Here is a 16,898-nt window from a genome sequence, read left to right as displayed (position 1 = left end):
AAAATTTTAATCAATGGAATCAATAGCATAACATAAGAAACAGAGGAGATAATTATTGATCTGGAAGATAAAGTAATATAAATCATCCAATAGGAGCAACACGAAGAAAACAGACAGAAGAAGAAAAGGAACAGAGCTTCAAGAACCTGTGGAACTCTAACAAAAGACTTAACGTTCATGCCATCAAAATCCTGAAAGGAAAGGAAGCAAAGGGTGGGCTGGAAAAGTGCTTAGAGAAATAATGGCTACTTTAATTGCTGAAAGCTTTTCAAATTTAGAAATACACATAAACCTATAGAGTCAAGAAGATAAGCGATCTTCAAACAATATAAACCAAAAGAAATACAGACCAAGACATATCATAATTAAATGTATGAAAACTAAAAGAAAAGAAAAGCTTGTGAAAAAGCAAGAGAAAAATGTCAACTAACCTATAGAAAAAATAATTCAAATAATTGTGAATGTCTCATCAAACAACCATGGAGGCAAGTGACAGTAATTTTCAAATGCTGAAAGAAAATAATTTTCAATCCAGAATCTTGTATCCAGCAAAAATACTTTTCAAAATAAAAGAGATATGAAGGTATTTGCAGATGAAGGTAAAATAAAAGATTTCTTTCTCGAAGACCTAACCTAAAATAATGGCTAAAATAAGTTCTCTAAACAGAAAGAAAATGGAAAAAAAAATAGAACCTTGTGACATCAGGAAGAAAAAAAGAACAAATATGCAAGCAAAAATATGGGTAAATGCAGTAGATTGTTCTTGCCCTCTTGAGTTTTCTAAATGATGTTTGGCAATTGAAACAAAAACTAAATTTCTTATATGGTTTTAAATGGATGTGGTAGAAATATGTAACGAAATTATATTATAAATGGGGGAGGGTAAAGGAACATGAAGGGAGGTAAGGATTTTGTACTCCTTTCAAAGTGATAATGACACGAGTACACTGTGATAATTGTGTATATGTAATGTAATACCAACAGCAACCAATGCTACACAAAGAGATACACCAAAAAATGCTATGTATTAATCAAATTACATCCAACAGGATCTAACTGGGATATATAGAACATTCTACCTAACAATAGCACAAAACAGATTCTTTTCAAATTCCCAAAGAGCATGATCAAGCAGACCATATTCTGGCCATAAAACAAACCACAACATGTAGAAAACAACCAAAATTATAAAAATCTAACAAATAGAAATTAATTGAAATTATACAGAGTATGTTATCCAACCATAAATGAATCAAATTAGAAGCCAAAACTGGCACAAGACAGGGATGCCCTCTCTTACCACTCCTATTCAACATAGTGTTGGAAGTTCTGGCTAGGGCAATCAGGCAAGAGAAAGAAATAAAGGGTATTCAGTTAGGAAAAGAAGAAGTCAAATTGTCCCTGTTTGCAGATGACATGATTGTATATTTAGAAAACCCCACTGTCTCAGCCCAAAATCTCCTTAAGCTGATAAGCAACTTCAGCAAAGTCTCAGGATACAAAATTAATGTGCAAAAATCACAAGCATTCTTATACACCAGTAATAGACAAACAGAGAGCCAAATCATGAATGAACTTCCATTCACAATTGCTTCAAAGAGAGTAAAATACCTAGGAATCCAACTTACAAGGGATGTAAAGGACCTCTCCAAGGAGAACTACAAACCACTGCTCAGTGAAATAAAAGAAGACACAAACAAATGGAAGAACATACCATGCTCATGGATAGGAAGAATCAATATCATGAAAATGGCCATACTGCCCAAGGTAATTTATAGATTCAATGCCATCCCCATCAAGCTACCAATGAGTTTCTTCACAGAATTGGAAAAAACTGCTTTAAAGTTCATATGGAACCAAAAAAGAGCCCGCATCTCCAAGACAATCCTAAGTCAAAAGAACAAAGCTGGAGGCATCACGCTACCTGACTTCCAACTATTCTACAAGGCTACAGTAACCAAAACAGCATGATACTGGTACCAAAACAGAGATATAGACCAATGGAACAGAACAGAGTCCTCAGAAATAATACCACACATCTACAGCCATCTGATCTTTGACAAACCTGACAAAAACAAGAAATAAGGAAAGGAGTCCCTATTTAATAAATGATGCTGGGAAAATTGGCTAGCCATAAGTAGAAAGCTGAAACTGGATCCTTTCCTTACTCCTTATACGAAAATTAATTCAAGATGGATTAGAGACTTAAATGTTAGACCTAATACCATAAAAACCCTAGAAGAAAACCTAGGTAATACCATTCAGGACATAGGCATGGGCAAGGACTTCATGTCTAAAACACCAAAAGCAATGGCAACAAAAGCCAAAATTGACAAATGGGATCTAATTAAACTAAAGAGCTTCTGCACAGCAAAAGAAACTACCATCAGAGTGAACAGGCAACCTACAAAATGGGAGAAAATTTTTGCAATCTACTCATCTGACAAAGGGCTAATATCCAGAACCTACAAAGAACTCAAACAAATTTACAAGAAAAAAACAACCCCATCAAAAAGTGGGCAAAGGATATGAACAGACATTTCTCAAAAGAAGACATTCATACAGCCAACAGACACATGAAAAAATGCTCATCATCGCTGGCCATCAGAGAAATGCAAATCAAAACCACAATGAGATACCATCTCACACCAGTTAAAATGGCAATCATTAAAAAGTCAGGAAACAACAGGTGCTAGAGAGAATGTGGAGAAATAGGAACACTTTTACACTGTTGGTGGGATTGTAAACTAGTTCAACCATTATGGAAAACAGTATGGCGATTCCTCAAGGATCTAGAACTAGAAGTACCATATGACCCAGCCATCCCATTACTGGGTATATACCCAAAGGATTATAAATCATGCTGCTATAAAGACACATGCACACATATGTTTATGGCGGCACTATTCACAATAGCAAAGACTTGGAATCAACCCAAATATCTATCAGTGACAGACTGTATTAAGAAAATGTGGCACATATACACCATGGAATACTATGCAGCCATAAAAAAGGATGAGTTTGTGTCTTTTGTAGGGACATGGATGCAGCTGGAAACCATCATTCTCAGCAAACTATCGCAAGACCAGAAAACCAAACACTGCATGTTCTCACTCATAGGTGGGAACTGAACAATGAGATCACTTGGACTCGGGAAGGGGAACATCACACATCGGGGCCTATCATAGGGAGGGGGGAAGGGGGGGGGAGGGATTGCATAGGGAGTTATACCTGATGTAAATGACGAGTTGATGGGTACTGACGAGTTGATAGGTGCAGCACACCAGCATGGCACAAGTATACATATGTAACAAACCTGCACGTTATGTACACGTACCCTAGAACTTAAAGTATAATAATAATTAAAAAAAAAAGAAAAAGAAAAAGAAACCAAAAACAGAACACTAACATGAAAGTCACCAAACTCTTGGAAATTAAACAACACACTCCTAAATAATCCATGGGTAAAATAGGAAGTCTTGAGGGAAATAAAGAAGTACATTGAACTGAATGAAAATAAAAATGCAACATATCAAATTGCATAGAACATAGCTACAGTAGTGCCAAGAGGAGGTTTTATAGAAAAAAGAGGAAAAGTCTTAAATCAACTATCTAAGCGCTTATCTCAAGAACTTAGAAAAGGTAGAGCAAATAACCCAAAGCAAGCAGAACTATGGAAATAATAAATAGAGGAGCTGAAATCAATGAAATTGAAAAGAAAAAAAATGAAGCAAACAATTGCCTGTTTGAAAAGATAAAGTTCAAGCAAGCTTCTAGCAAGACTGACATAAAAAAGAGAGAAAATACAAACTACCAACATAAGGAATGCAACACAGAATTATGCTATAGATCCTGCAGAAATAAACAGGATGGTAATGGAGTACTACAAACAACTCTACACACACATTTCACAACTTATATAATGGACCCATTCCCCTGAAAAATACCCAACCTACAACAACTCACCCAATATAAAATAGATCATTTGAATAGCCCTATTACTAAATTGAATTTATAATATTAAAACTCCCAAATAGAAGTCTCCACGTCCAATTTCACTGGGGATTGCTAACAAAAGTATATAGAAAAATTAACACCAATTCTATACAACCTCTTCAGAAAACAAAAGAGGAGGGAACACTTCCCAGTTCATTTTATAGAGCTAGCATTACCCTAATATGAAAATGAGACAAAAACAGAAAGGAAGAAAGAAATAAAACTAAGAACAATATCTCTCAAAAATATAGATGTAAACATCCTTAACAAAATATTAGCAAATAGAATTTAACAAAATATAAAAAGAATTATACACAAAAACCAAGTATAGTTTATATCAAGGATATAGGGCTGGTTCAATGTTCAAAAATCAATTAATATCCATCATATGAACAAACTAAAGAAGAAAATCACACGATCATATCAATTGATGCAGTGAAAGCATTTGACAAAATTTAACATCCATCCATAATTAAAACTTTCAGAAAATAGGACTACAGGATAACTTTCTAAACTTGATAAAGAACATCCCCAATAACCCACAGCTAAGTTGAATTATTTCTCCCTAAGATTGGGAAAAAAGCAAGGATATCCACTCTCAGCACTCTTTTTAAACAGAGTGCTAAAAGTTTTAGCCAATACAGTAAGACAAGAAAAGTAGATAAAAGGCATATATATCATAAGAAAGAAAACTGTTTCCCTTTGCAGGTGATGTGACTGACTATATAGAAAATTCCAAGGGCTTATGTCAGCAAGATAGCTGACTACAGGTTCCTACACTTATTCCCACCCACAAAAACAGACCAAAGCAATGAACAAACAACTACATTTTGACCAGAACAACTAAAGGAGAGCTGTAGAGTCTTTAGATAATGGATGAAAGAAACTCTGTGGAGCAAAGACGCTGGGGATGGCCGTATAGAGAGAGGAATAAAACATGCTGCCACTGCCACTCTGTCGTCCAGTTAGGATCAGCTCAGAACCAGGAGGAGCTTCCCTCTGCGGGAAAAAAGTAAGCAACAGGCACCCAGAAGCTGCCATTGCCACCACAGACCACTGTAGTCTTTGATAGGGGAGAATCTTACAGGACTTACAGGCCTGAACCCGGTTTAGGAAGCTGCCTAGGGTTTATACAGCTGCATTACTCCATAGAAAGAGCCCACATTACTTCCCAAACCCCCAACAATCCAGTCTCCTACTAAGCTGCACCATCTTAAAACTGGAGCCATTATTAGAGTGTGCCTGCTCTGGGGGTAGTATATACATCACAGTGAGGTGTCAAGAGTCACCAAAATAGGAAAGCTGGAAACTTGAAATGCTCAAAGGTTTTCGTTACAAAGATAAGAAAGAGGGACCCTGAGGACACTGCCTCTCGCTTTGACAAAGCACAGACAATGAGTCACATCAAGTAACACATGGCTTGGAAAAGGAAGGAAAAACACTGGAAGGCCAACGCTGTTCTTATCACTGCTACACAGTGCTGAAAGCAATGCTAGAATGGTAGGTTAAAAAGAAACTAGTCAAGTTCTTCAACAGATGAATGGCATATCTTTGCCATGCAATCCTACTCAGCAACGAAAATAAACTGACTATTGGCACATCCAACACGTTGGCTGAATCACAAGGTGATTTTGGTGACAGAGGAATGCCAGTCCCAAAAAGTTACCTAGTGTGTAATTCCACTTATACTGAACTTGTAAAATAACAAAATTATAGGAATGAAGAACATACTAGTTGCCAGGGGTTAAGGAGGCGGCAAAGGTAGAAAAGAACTGAGTGCAATTAGAAAATGGTGACAGGGAGGGCCCTCATGGTGACAGAAATGTTTTGTACCTTGACTGTGGAGATGGAACCGTGAATGTGTGAAAAATTGTCTGACAGTGAACACACACACAGACACCAAGGAATGCAACCAAAACTGGAGAAGTCTAAGACAGTGGATTATATCAATATCAATATCCTGGTTGTGAAACCACCTTTGCAAAATTATGACTGAGACAGCAAAAGAGACCTAACTTAACTGACTCCATCTTGCTTCTAACCTCCAAGCTGTCCTTGTTCATTCCTGAGCGTAGTTTGAACTAACTTTGGGAGTAACTTAGTTTATAGTTTAAACAAAGATGGTAGCAGCCCTTTCCCACAGCAGACCTCCTTCTTGCCTGGGGACTAGATTGCCTTTGTAGGATTAACATTAGCCACAAGATTAGGAATTATGGTTGAGGAGTCATGCAGACAGAGGCTACAAGATTCTGACCCTTCATAAACTGCTCCTAAGATCAGTGCCTGGGATATTTTGCAGACTCTGCACTTGATGCATCAGCTGGCCCCACTCAGATCAATAAACTGACTCATGTGACATTGTAGCCCCCACCCAGGAAATGACTGAGCGCAAGAAGGCAGTTCTGACTCCCTATGATTTCATCTCTAACTACTCAGTACTCCTGGCTCACTGGCTTCCCCCAACCCGCCAAGTTATCCTTAAAAACTCTGCTCCCCGAATGCTCTGAGAGACTGATTTGAGTAATAATAAAACACCAGTCTCCCGCACAGCTGACTCTGCATGAATAACTCATTCTCGATTGCAATTTCCCTGTCTTGATGAATTGGCTCTGTCTAGGCAGCAGGCAAGGTGAACCCCTTGGGCAGCTACAGTTGTGATAATGTACTATATAGGTTTGCAAGATGGTAACATTGGGGGAATTTGAATAAAGGGTACACTCTGAATTATTTTTTTGCAATTTCACATGTATCTATAATCATCTCAAAATGCAATGTAATTTAAAAGAAAACCAGAAAACCGGTTCCAGTGCTACATGTCCTCTCTTTGGATTCTTTTCTAGTCCACTGTCAAAAGAATGTGGATATGGCTCTAGCCTTAACCCCTCCTACCTTTTATTGTGTAATTCAAACACAAAATCTGTCTCAGAGCACAGGAAGGAGGAAGTGGAAATGATAAAGAGGATCACTTTGCTGAAATATAATCAGACCTATTTAGCCTGGACAGTGAAAAACAATGGCCCAATATACATGGCGTTCTGTGAAACTGAATGACAGAAACTTCACGTCTGTCCTGGGATTTGGTACTGCTTCTTACAAAACAGTAAGAATTCTGTGAGTTTGAGAGAGAAGGAGATTGACCAAAAGAACCCTAGGGGAAAACAATCCTTTCTAGAAATTGTTTTCAACATCAAATTTAAATTTTCCCCTAGAATTCCAAATGAATAATGATAAATACAATTTTTCTTTAGCAACATAACTCTCTAACTTGAGCATATGGTGGCGATGGCTGGGGTGAGGTGGACCCTTTTTGTTAAGTTTCAATGATTAAAGGCTCAAGTTCTACCAATGTATAATTATGCACGTTTTTAAAGATTTTGAAACTTAATATCGATTGTCTCTAGGAGACCTATATAAATTTATAGTCCTACCAAAAGTCACTGAAAGGGCTATTTTCCCACAAACTTCAAGTGTATTGAGGGATTTTCTTTTTCTTCACTTGTCAATGCTCTACTTTTGCTAGCTTGAGTGGGGAAAAGGGAAATTCATTGTCAGATTCACTTTTATTTCTATTATCATTAATTTGCTTACTAGCTTTTGGAATTTTCTTCTTCTGAAAATTACCTGTTCATTTACTTTACGGCCCAGGCTCAAATCCTAGCTTCAATGTTTACTACCTATTGTAATCTTTGACAAATTACTTGACTTCTACCCATCTTCTAAAATTTGATATTGGTATCGACAGTACCTAGTGCAAAGGATTATTTTGAGAAATAAACACAGAGTACGGGGTACTAACTATAATCAATAATTGTTAGTTACTAGTATTACTCCAATACCATCTTTTTAAACTTTTCATTTTCTTAATGATTTATACAATCTGTTTTATGTATTATTTTTGTTTTGTCTTTTAAATAAGATAGATGTGTTTTTCTTGGAGTATGGTTATTAGACTTTTAATTTGTTTAATGTGAAGTTTGGACATATCCATTTTTAATTTGTTAGAGAGTAACTTCATTCACCCTTTTTACATCCTATGGTTCCTTCCTTTACTTTTAGGCCAAATAACTAATAAATATTCATCCATATTCCTTTCTAATTCTTCTGTGGTTTTACTCATACGTAACTCTTTATTTAAATTGGGATTTTGGTACATAGATACATAGGAGTATTTCATTTTTCACTCATGAACTTATTATTGTATCTCTGCAAAAAGAAAGGAAGTTATTACAAGAAGGACAGCCTTGTTGGAAGACTGGCCCACACAAGGGACTCCAACATGAACACACTATAATTCACTTACTCATTCTCAAGTAGTGGGCTGTGGGGTTTAATTCAGTTTTCTACTTTTTAATTCTTTGGGATATTTTCCAGGAAAGAACAAGCAGTTTGTGGTCACACCTCTTTTGACACACCATTGTTAGTAAAAAATATGTTACCCACTTTTTTCTACAAATAAGTTTTATAAATACCTACACCATAGCTTTCATTTTTAATTCTTGGATTAGTAGTAACAATATATACTTTTCAATTATTTGGTGATTAGCTATTTCATTTTCAGTTATTGTTATTTATATCACTTTCTCATTTATCCATTGAGGTCCTAAAGTTTTTCATTTAAACTTAAATATAATTTTTTTGCAGTATGGCTATTAAATACTTGCTATCTTTTTCCTTAGTTTGTTTTCTTTATAAATACATTGTTAATGTCCACATATTCACACAAATTTTTAATTTTCTTTGTAATCTCATTTGTAGAATGTCAAAGATTTTAACATTTTTTTCTCTGCAGATACAAGTGTTCCACTTCTGTGCCAATAATTAGGGATTTTAAGTCTTACTTTTTAAATTACTTAACCTAGCTTTAATTAATTTGAGAGTATTCACCTATTTTTTCCCCAACTTTAGTTAATGGGATCTTATTAATAATCCTTTCATTCATATCCTTGTTTTACAGAAATCATATGAGCCATATAGTTTATATCATGGTTACCCTTGGTAATGTCTTCCTTTAAGAATCTAATTTACAATTTGAAGTCTATTTTATTTAAAGTGAACAGCTTATAGAAGAGTTTGGAAGCTATACTTATTGAATAGACTTTGTCATCCTTTTCACTCTTCCCTTTCTCTTCCCTCTTCCCTCTGCCCATGTCTATAAATATTTTTAAAAGAGGCATTTAATTAAAAAGTAATACACAATACAGCATTAATTTTTCATATTTTATAAGAACATCTAAAAATGTCTCATAAACTCCATTAATCCTGGATGGATAATGTCTTGAGTGTGTTAATTTTATTAAAACAAGATCATTAAAATACAGTGGAATATTTGCTACTTTTTAATGAGACGAGGGGTAACTATGAAAATCTTTTAGGCCACACACAAAAAGTTCACTTTTCTATGGTAAATTATTTCAAATAACTTTTGACTATAAAGACATATTGGCCAGGCGCGGTGGCTCATGCCTGTAATCTTAGCACTTTGGGAGACTGAGGCGAGAGGATCACTTGAGGTCAGGAGTTTGAGACCAGCCTGGCCAACACGGTGAAACCCCATCGCTAATAAAAAGACAAAAATTAGCAGGGCGTGGTGGTGCACCTATAATCCCAGCTGCTTGGTAGGCTGAGGCACAAGAATCGCTTGAACCCAGGAGGCAGAGGTTGCAGTGAGCCAAGATCGTGCCATTGCATTGCACTCCATCCTGGATGACGGAGCAAGACTCCATCTCAAGAAAAAAAGACGAAGAAGACATATTGCACATTTTTATTCTCCTCCCCAAAAAATGTTCTATATTTGCCAATGTGCTCTGGGATGATGATTAGTTTTTAGATATTTTTAATTAAGTAACACACTAAATCTTCTTTCTTAAGGTTGAAAGAGATGTCCAAAAATATTTCTGTCACTGTGAGATTTTGTTGTTAAAATGATAGAAGTGTGGCACCTACAAAAATTTCCTGAACTTTAAAAGTTTTGGATAGAGTGTTTTAATCATTTAAAAATCTTCCAAATAAAATGTTTTGTAAGTTTTGAGCCTGATTAATTACAATTACATATCAAGAGCATATCAGAGGAGATTATAATGTACTGGTCAAATTTCAAAAATTACACAATTGGTAAAGGGGACTGAGAAAACCATACCATGATTTATGAAGAGCACCCAAAGACAGACTTCCCCTATGTGCGTTGAATCATCTCTATGAGGCATCCTTAGCTGCAGCTGACTGCCATGAAAACCATACTTCAAATTAAACTGAATGTAGAATCCCAAAGTTCACATTTCTAGGTCAAAAAGCATTAAATCAAGAAGGACCAACACAAAAAGCCAATAAAGCATATTCATACCATTGCTTTGAAAAGAATTTGGTATTAATTACAATATATTAGACAGCGCACAGAGTTTGGGTTATTAATAAAGCTCTTACTTTTCAATTTTTAAATTTAATCTTCAGATGCTGTAAGAGTATTTTATAATGTATACATCATATTAGTAAAGCAGTACATTCATATAGTAATACATCAATAAATATGGATATATTTCTATGCAAGTTCAAAAAGCTTTACTGATAGAGGTGCAATCAAAAAAGTTGGCAGCCACTGTGCGGTTACCCTTGTGTGAATCAGACAGGACAACAATGCTGTCCTTGGTCATAAAGGTTCCTCAAAGAGAGTATGAAGAGTCCATCACAACAGATATCAAAACCAGCTCTTGCCACATAGATTCAGCTTCTGTCTATAAAAATGAAGAAGTAGTTGGATGGGCTATTTGTCGGAAGATTGAAAATGGCACCGTGAAGACAGAAGATATATTCTTGACCTCAAAGGTGCCTAGTGCCCTGTGGACTCATCTTCTACCCCCAGCCTTTAACTCATTGTTTTAAAAACACAAATCCAATATCGTTACTTATCTCTGTAAAGATTTCCTGTCAGTTAAAGTTTAAATTCACTGGCCTGGAACATGGGGGGATAGTGTAGGCCTTGCCACCTGTTAAAGTCAGGAACTGGAAAGGATCTGAGGCTTTTGCCCCAGTAGAAATATAATAGTCAGCTCCTGACAGTCACATCTACTTGCTGACAATAGATAGACAGACACTGGCAGAAGACACAAGGCCCATGCCTCAGGAGCTAAGATGGCTCACTACTCTTCAAAAGCAGTAGCTAGAGCCCCATCCGGTGCCTCAGTCCTCAATTCCTACAAGTCAACTCCATGAGGGCCAAATAGCACCTGCACATGCATGGAGTGCATTCTAAGGGAGACACCACAAAATTAGGAAATTCTGATCTTACGCAGAGCCACTGCTGACCTGTCTATTCTGCTTTCCAGAGAGAGATCACTCATGTAATATAAGCCATTCTTTTTCAGAGAAAGGAAGTACAGTCTTCGTCTTTTTACCTTAAGATACCTAAAGAGATATCTGACCCTATTCTTCATTTTCCTGGAATTTCACCTCATACAATGGCTGTAAATGCCTTTGCTCAGAAAACCCAGAATTGGCAGAAATATGAGAAGTGCAGGCAGAAATGTATCCCCACACTTAGATCTTTAGCCTCACCTCTCCTGTTCCTACACTAATTCTAGCCAGAGGAGAAAAACTTGCTTTTTAAGACCATAGTGTTCTTCCAGGCCTCATGATTTTGTTTGCATTTCTGACTGTTTTTCTTTCTCTCACATATCAAATAATTACTCAGTGTCTTATCTTATATCCAGTATATTCTGTGCCATGTCCTCCTCCCTGCCTCTTAGCCTCTGGTACAGAATGTAGTCAGAGCATGTATCACATTCAACATTTCATTTTTCATTTGTTGTGTCTGATATTTGTTGTGTTTCAACTGAGAGTTGAGAATAGAAACGATGCTTCATTCATATTTGTATCCTAAACTCAATACATTGACTAACACATTGGGATTCAATTTATGTGGGTGAAATAAATGAATAAATTGTGACAAAACTTCAAAGACCATACATGATCTCGTTGATAAAATCCAAATTCCTGGCTGGGTGCAGTGGCTCATATCTGTAATACCAGCAATTTGGGAGGCTGAAGCAGATGTCACCTGAGGTCAGGAGTTAGAGACCAGCCTGGCCAACATGGTGAAACCTCGTCTCTACTAAAAATACAAAAATTAGCTGGTCGTGGTGATGGGTGCCTGTAATCCCAGCTCCTCAGGAGGCTGAGGCAGGAGAATCGCTTGAACCCAGGAGGCGGAGGTTGCAGTGAGTTGAGATCACGCCACTGTACTCCAGCCTGGGTGACAGAGTGAGACTCCGTCTCAAAAAAAAAAAAAAAAAAAAAAAATATATATATATATATATATATATATCCAAATTCCTTAGTATGTGTTTAAAGTGATCTGATTTCTACCCACCTTTTCAGCCTCATCTTCCACCACTCATCTCCATGCATTCTAGTCTCTGGTTGTGCCAATGAACTGCTGCTCCCCTAGTGCATGCCTTCTTTCCACCTTGAAACATGATACAGAATTTTGTAGAAGCTGCCTGAAATATTCCTGTCTTGGGCAGCCTTTCTACTGAACCTTAGGCACTCATCTAAAACGTCTCCACCACCCTGGCCTGATCTTCCACACACTTTCTCTCTGTAGTTCTGTGCTAACTTGTGTTACCTCAATTGAAGCACCAATTGCATTGAAATAATTATTTGGTTACACGACTATCTCTACCATTTAATGTTGTGGTAAAGACCAAAGACAATTCGTCTTTTCATTTTTAATGGTGAATATAGGGTTCAGCCTGCTATAGGCTCAATGAACGAATGAATCAATGAATGAAGAAATAAATGAGTGGGTCTATATAAAAACAGTACCCAATTTTCCTTTTTCTCTTCATATATGTAAGATCTACTCATATGCTTACTGACTCCAATTTTCAAATGGCCTAAAATTGATCTTCTCAAATTTGTTTCCCTGGAGTAGTTAACACTATGAGCTATGCCAGACAAAAGTCAAAGAATAAGTATGATTCATTTTCCTGAATTGTCAATGAAAGAAACTGACAATATAGATAATATTTATATTAAAACAAACATGGTAAAATCAACAAACTAACTTTACATCCTAAGGAACTAGAAAAAGAACAAACCAAATCTAACAGAAGGAAGGAAATAATAAAGACAAGAGAAGAGATATATAAAATAGAAAATATTTACAAAGGTAGAAACAAACAACAATGAAACAATGAGTTGGTTCTTCAAAGAAGGTCAACAAAATTGAAATACATTTAGCTAGATTTACTAAGAAAGTTAAAAAATGATAAGACTCAACTGAAATCAGAAATATAAAAACTTATTTAAATAAAAAACAGTATGAGACAGTAGTGTAAAAAGTTGTATGCCAGCAAGTTAGATAACCTAGACAAAATGAACAAATCCACAGAAACACATAACCTACCAATACTGAATCATGGACGAATCTTTTTAAAAATTTTTATTTTTATTTTTAATTTCTGTGGGTATATAGTAGGTATATATATTTATGGGGTGTGTATTAGTCTGTTCTTGCATTGCTATAAAGAAATACCTGAGACTGGGTAATTTACAAAGAAAAGAGGTTTAACTGGCTCACAGTTCCACAGGCTGTATAGAAAGCATGATGCTGGCATCTGCTCAGCTTCTGGGGAAGCTTCAGGAAACTTACAATCATGGCAGAAGGCAAAGGGGGAACTGGCACTTCAGATCGTTGGGGCACGAGGAAGAGAGAGGGGTGTGTGTGTGTGTGGGGGGGGTACTACACACTTTTAGATAACTAGATCTTATGAGAACTCATTCACTATACAGTACCAAGTGGGGAATGGTGCTAAACCATTCATGAAAACTCCAATTCCACAATCCAATCACCTCCCACCAGGTTTTACCCCCAATACTGGGGATTACATTTGAACATGAGATTTGGGTGGGGAAAAAGATCCAAATCATACCAGGGTACATAAGACGTTTTGATACAGGCATGCAATGTGAACTAATTAATTATGAATGAATCTTGGAAACAATATGGTAAGTGAAATAAGCCAGGCATAAAAAGTTAAATATTGTGTGATTCTACCTATATGAGGTCCCTAGAGGAGTCAAATGTATAGATCAAGAAAGTAGGCTGGTGGTTGCCAGGGGTTGGAGGAGGAGGAAATGGGGAGTTATTGTTTAATAGGTAGAGAGTTTCAGCTGGGAAAGATGAAAATACTCTGGAAGTGGATGATGGTGATGGTTGCACAACAATGTGAATGTACTGAATACCACCAAACAGCAAACTTACAAATGGTTAAAATGGTATATTTTATGTATATTTTGCCACAATAAAAACATTTGGATATATTTTGCACTAATTTTCCAAGTCAAATCCAACACTTCAGAGTCATATTGGAAACTACCAATAGGCTACCACAGCTACAGATTCCCCTGAGATAACTCTTGAGTTTCCTCTGCTGTTAGGTCCATTTCCGTATCAAAGTTTAATAAGCCATGCTCTAATAAGTAAAAGCAATGGCTTAAAAGAAAGGGGCTGTGATAATTTTATTTCTCACCAGTGTTCAATTTTGAGTTGACCCCAGATGATGTGAAAGCCACTGATGGCCTCAACAGAAATGTTCACTATCTTGACCCTCCATTGTAGGTACTTGTCTGTGTGTGTCTCCTGTTGCTTTCTGTGATGTGTGGGGCAGAGGAACAAGTCCGTGTACACCAATGCCAAGAGCAAGAAGCTGGTCTCAGGGTGAAGCATGGGAGCCCTCCTCCAGAGCTCTGGAGTCAGACTGGGTAGGGGAGAACTAGATAAGGTTCATCTCCAACCCTTCCTGCTGAGGAGCTTTTATTGACTGTACAAGTCAAATTTGATTCCTTAAAGGAAAGCATATCATTCCAGTCAAAGCCTCGGTAAAATAACCATGTTTTCCAACTGGGTCCTGTTACAAAAGAAAACAGATTCTGACTGCACTTATGCAAACAAACAACTATATTGCCATAAGTTAAGAATACTCACAAATAGTTTCCAAATTCTGGAGATATCAGGTAGAGAGAAACGAATATGCTCCAAATTTTGTTCTCAGAAATATACTTGACTCTATTGTTAAAAGTTATAAATAGCTTAAAAGTTTTCTTAACTCTGAAAAAAACAAAGCAAATGATTAGTAACGTTTTAAGCAAAAAAAAAAAAAAAAAATGTTAAAAAAGATTATTTCTTTTTTTATTGGTTCAGTCAATTTAATTAACTCCTGCTCTGGTTGATATTCATGAACATTTCAGCTCTCCATAAGAGCCCTGGAAGGTTTTTCTCTATTCTAATGTCATAATCTTCAAACTTATCAGAAGCCTGCATTTAAGAACACCAGTTAGAGTTCTACAGTTGATTATAAACCATCTTCTAAAGGGGACTAAAACAAGCCAAAAATTGTCCATGGATGACAAAAGTCTCAGGACAGTTACAGTCAAAAACATAATTGACAAAGAAATTTGGTTACCTCTGTGCCATAGAATGATTTTATGTAACAATTAAAATTATTAATAACATACACTAAGTCATATCAGAATTATAGCAGTTTCCCATAATTTTGGAATATATACCAATAACACATTTATACAAATACACCTGAAAGAAAATCAAACACCATTTCATATTTGACAATGCTTCCTGTATGACTTTTATACTAAATAAGCCAACTGTCACTGTTGCATTAGTGCATTATTGATGTCAGACCTAATTCTTAATAAAACCTTATAGATTAGTGTATCCAATCGTATTCTCTTTGACCATAAGGTAAGATTCTTATAAACCTTCTATAACCCTTTATAATTTTTGTTAAAGAGAAGGTCATAAGCAGGTTTTGCTCTAAGAAAAACCTGTTGTGCTTTTATTCCAATATTCAGTCTATAAAAAACTGAATAATATTCCTTTAAATTTAGCCAATATGTTCAAAAACAGAATTTCTTTTACAGGATTAATTTTTCACAAACCTTCCACAACTTGCTTAAACCTTCAGCTTTACTCTAACTTAAGACAATTATTTAACCCTTTCGCAGAAAAATCCACATTTCCATGACTTCTTATAATCTTTTACCAAAACACATTCTACTTTCCTTACATGCCTTCAGTGTAGAATTGTTTCTCCAGTAGTCTCGAATATATGTTATACTGTTAAGTCTTAGCGACTTTTACTTTTGGTGAAAAATCTTGGTAAGTTTGGGATTTTAATTTTGTACTAGGTGTGTAGGATAGGACAGCAGACAGAAGTTCAGATAAGGGCTGACTGTTTCCAGCACAGCTAGGGAGCATGGCTCTCCACATGTCCCCAGGCCTTATCTAGAATCAAATGCTCCGAGCTAGGTAAATTGAACAATTTTCAAAAGCCTAAGAAGCAGTTTATGCCCTTAAAGCATTTAGCAAACTTAATATTTGACCTGCCTAATTTAGACCCATGTCTTTATTTTACCAATAATCTTTGAAACTGTCTTTATATCCCAAAGATTAAGTCACATGAACTAAACAGCATTACACTTTTTATTTTTTTGACAAAATGTTTGATTTAAGCTCTTATTCTTTTTAAGCCAATCCATTAAAGCTCTTTCATATGTAAACATTACACACACAACACATATAAACACAGACAGAGAGAAGATAAAGGACTCATTCCCTAAGCCAGGAATTGGACCCTGAACCTGGGCTGACATTGTGATGGCAGAAACCAAGAGAAAGTACTGCCACATGGTTATAAGGTCAAGTCCCAAGGACATACAAGACAAGGGGGAAACCTCATCCAGTTTTTTTTCTGGGACCTGCAGCAAAGTTTATAACTGACAAGTTTTCTTGGCCATCTTGAACAGCAGGTATACAGCTGTCTTAAGCCCATATTCTATTCTAAGATATTCCTCTTTATGACAGAACAATACAGAAAGACACACAAAGC

The 16,898-nt window shown here is 36.2% G+C and overlaps 1 protein-coding gene across 1 annotated transcript in view; it reads right to left on the bottom strand.

Annotated features, from left to right (window-relative positions):
• LOC126963006 (aldo-keto reductase family 1 member C1) overlaps positions 1-16,898 on the bottom strand; it is a 1,156,278-nt gene that overhangs the window by 70,008 nt on the left and 1,069,372 nt on the right. The gene's annotated exons all lie outside the window — the stretch shown is intronic.

This window comes from Macaca thibetana, chromosome 9 (genome assembly GCF_024542745.1).
Source record: "Macaca thibetana thibetana isolate TM-01 chromosome 9, ASM2454274v1, whole genome shotgun sequence".
NCBI lineage: Eukaryota > Metazoa > Chordata > Mammalia > Primates > Cercopithecidae > Macaca > Macaca thibetana.
Note: the sequence above shows the minus strand (reverse complement) of the source record. Positions and strands in the feature narration are given on the sequence as shown.